At 42.9% G+C, this 3,836-nt stretch overlaps 1 non-coding gene across 1 annotated transcript; it reads right to left on the bottom strand.

The window, feature by feature from the left end:
- Window positions 1–3,054: 3,054 nt before the first annotated feature.
- Window positions 3,055–3,127, bottom strand: trnac-aca. The gene has a single exon. It is a non-coding gene; the product is annotated as a tRNA-Cys (tRNA).
- Window positions 3,128–3,836: the final 709 nt, after the last annotated feature.

The raw sequence follows: 3,836 nt of genomic DNA, 5'->3' as shown, positions 1-3,836 counted from the left end.
CTTTCCCATACCGGGAGTTGAACCCGGGCCACCTGGGTGAAAACCAGGAATCCTAACCGCTAGACCATATGGGAAGACACATACTTATAATACACATCACAGACAAATCTTTAAATGTTGACATTATGCCTGTTTGATTTATAAGCTACATCTTTTTTTCATACAGTATCATTCCCAGCTTGATTTCAGTCAATTAAATAAAGTATTGAGCCAGCCAGGAGTTGAACCTAGAATCTTCTGATCCGTAGTCAGACACGTTATCCATTGCGCCACTGGCCCCACGTCTAAACTGAAGTCAGGTCACAGCTAGACCAGTGTAGACAGTCATAGCGTCTGTCAACAACAAGGTTCCTGGTTTTCTGTTTCAGATGCATATCTTAATGATCCTCCTGTTGTTGCATGAATTTTACTGCAGAGCAAGAAATGCAGCCATGAAGTGCATTCAAGTTTAAAAGCCTTATATAATTTGAATCTACATAACAAGTCACATTTCCTGTTGCTGAGGGAATATTGTTGTGTTGTGAGAAACTGCTGCATCTGTTGTTACACAAGTGGGTCCAAAACTATTGTTTCCATACACAGTTGAACCTAGTCTACCTGGGGAAAAACCAGGAATCCTAACCGCTAGACCATATGGGAAGACAAATATATATGAATGAGTGATGGTACAGAGCTGCATACAGTAGATGGTATCGAGTACAGTATATACATATGAGATGAGTGTAGACAAAGTAAACAAAGTGGCATAGTTAAAGTGGCTAGTGATACATGTGTTACATAAGGATGCAGTCGATGATGTAGAGTACAGTATATACATATGCATATGAGATGAATAATGTAGGGTAAGTAACATTATATAAGGTAGCATTGTTTAAAGTGGCTAGTGATATATTTACATCATTTCCCATCAATTCCCATTATTAAAATGGCTGGAGTTGGGTCAGTGTCAATGACAGTGTGTTGGCAGCAGCCACTCAATGTTAGTGGTGGCTGTTTAACAGTCTGATGGCCTTGAGATAGAAGCTGTTTTTCAGTCTCTCGGTCCCAGCTTTGATGCACCTGTACTGACCTCGCCTTCTGGATGATAGCGGGGTGAACAGGCAGTGGTTCGGTGGTTGATGTCCTTGATGATCTTTATGGCCTTCCTGTAACAACGGGTGGTGTAGGTGTCCTGGAGGGCAGGTAGTTTGCCCCGGTGATGCGTTGTGCAGTCCTCACTACCCTCTGGAGAGCCTTACGGTTGAGGGCGGAGCAGTTGCCGTACCAGGCGGTGATACAGCCCGCCAGGATGCTCTCGATTGTGCATCTGTAGAAGTTTGTGAGTGCTTTTGGTGACAAGCCAAATTTCTTCAGCCTCCTGAGGTTGAATAGGCGCTGCTGCGCCTTCTTCACGACGCTGTCAGTGTGAGTGGACCAATTCAGTTTGTCTGTGATGTGTATGCCGAGGAACTTAAAACTAGCTACCCTCTCCACTACTGTTCCATCGATGTGGATAGGGGGGTGTTCCCTCTGCTGTTTCCTGAAGTCCACAATCATCTCCTTAGTTTTGTTGACGTTGAGTGTGAGGTTATTTTCCTGACACCACACTCCGAGGGCCCTCCCCTCCTCCCTGTAGGCCGTCTCGTCGTTGTTGGTAATCAAGCCTACCACTGTTGTGTCGTCCGCAAACTTGATGATTGAGTTGGAAGCGTGCGTGGCCACGCAGTCGTGGGTGAACAGGGAGTACAGGAGAGGGCTCAGAACGCACCCTTGTGGGGCCCCCGTGTTGAGGATCAGCGGGGAGGAGATGTTGTTGCCTACCCTCACTGGCACCACGTCTAAGCTGAAGTTAGGTCACAGCTAGACAAATGTACACAGTCATAGCGTCTGTCAACAACAAGGTTCCTTGGTTTCTGTTTCAGATGCATATCTTAATTTGATCCTCCTGTTGTTGCATGAATTTTACTGCAGAGCAAGAAATGCAGCCATGAAGTGTATTCATCGTTTAAAAAGCCTTGTATAATTTGAATCTACATAACATGTCACATTTCCTGTTGATGAGGGAATATTGTTGTGTTGTGTGAAACTGCTGCATCTGTTGTTACACAAGTGGGTACCTAACGAAAAGATATTCTTTCCCATACCGGGAGTCGAACCCAGGCCACCTGGGTGAAAACCAGGAATCCTAACACTTAGACCATATGGGAAGACATATACTTAAAATACACATCACAGACAAATCTTTAAATGTTGACATTATGCCTGTTGGATTCAAAAACTACATCTTTCTTCTCAGAGATGTTGGGGAATGTCCAGATGAAATCCGTCTAAAATGTGTTTGAAGTGAGAACAGCCAGAAGCACTGAAAGTTATACAGTATCATTCCCAGCTTGATTTCAGTCAATTAAATAAAGTATTGAGCCAGCCAGGAGTCGAACCTAGAATCTTCTGATCCGTAGTCAGACACGTTATCCATTGCGCCACTGGCCCCACGTATAAGCTGAAGTCAGGTCACAGCTAGACCAGTGTACACAGTCTTGGCGTCTGTCAACAACAAGGTTCCTCGGTTTTCTGTTTCAGATGCATATCTTAATTTGATCCTCCTGTTGTTGCATGAATTTTACTGCAGAGCAAGAAATGCAGCCATGAAGTTTATTCAACGTTTAAAAAGCTTTGTATAATTTGAATATACATAACATGTCACATTTCCTGTTGCTGAGGGAATATTGTTGTGTTGTGAAACTGCTGCATCTGTTGTTACACAAGTGGTTACCTAACGAAAATATATTCTTTCCCATATCAGGAGTTGAACCCAGGCCACCTGGGTGAAAACCAGGAATCCTAACCGCTAGACCATATGGGAAGACACATACTTAAAATACACATCACAGACAAATCTTTAAATGTTGACATCATGCCTGTTGGATTTAAAAGCTACATCTTTTTTTTCTCAGAGATGTTGGGGAATGTCCAGATGAAATCCGTCTAAAATGTGTTTGAAGTGAGAACAGCCAGAAGCACTGAAAGGCATACAGTATCATTCCCAGCTTGATTTCAGTAAATTAAACAAAGTATTGAGCCAGCCAGGAGTCGAACCTAGAATCTTCTGATCTGTAGTCAGACACGTTATCCATTGCGCCACTGGCCCCACGTCTAAGCTGAATTCAGGTCACAGCTAGACCAGTGTACACAGTCATAGCGTCTGTCAACAACAAGGTTCCTTGGTTTTCTGTTTCAGATGCATATCTTAATTTGATCCTCCTGTTGCATGAATTTTACTGCAGAGCAAGAAAGGCAGCCATGAAGTTTATTCAACGTTTAAAAAGCTTTGTATAATTTTGAATATACATAACATGTCACATTTCATGTTGCTGAGGGAATATTGTTGTGTTGTGAGAAACTGCTGCATCTGTTTGTTACACAAGTGGTACCTAATGACAAGATATTCTTTCCCATAACGGGAGTTGAACCCGGGCCACCTGGGTGAAAATAAGGAATCTAACCGCTAGACCATATGGGAAGACACATACTTATAATACACATCACAGACAAATCTTTAAATGTTGACATCATGCCTGTTGGATTTAAAAGCTAAATCTTTTTCTCAGAGATGTCGGGAATGTCCAGATGAAATCCGTCTAAAATGTGTTTGAAGTGAGAACAGCCAGAAGCACTGAAAGGTTTACAGTATCATTCCCAGCTTGATTTCAGTCAATTAAATAAAGTAATGAGCCAGCCAGGAGTCTAACCTAGAATCTTCTGATCCGTAGTCAGACACGTTATCCATTGCACCACTGGCCCCATGTCTAAGCTTAAGTCAGGTCACAGCTAGACCAGTGTACACAGTCATAGCGTCT

Source organism: Oncorhynchus gorbuscha, linkage group LG16 (genome assembly GCF_021184085.1).
Source record: "Oncorhynchus gorbuscha isolate QuinsamMale2020 ecotype Even-year linkage group LG16, OgorEven_v1.0, whole genome shotgun sequence".
Classification (NCBI taxonomy): domain Eukaryota; kingdom Metazoa; phylum Chordata; class Actinopteri; order Salmoniformes; family Salmonidae; genus Oncorhynchus; species Oncorhynchus gorbuscha.
The sequence above is the reverse complement of the archived record's forward strand: the minus strand, read 5'-3'. Positions and strand labels throughout refer to the sequence as shown.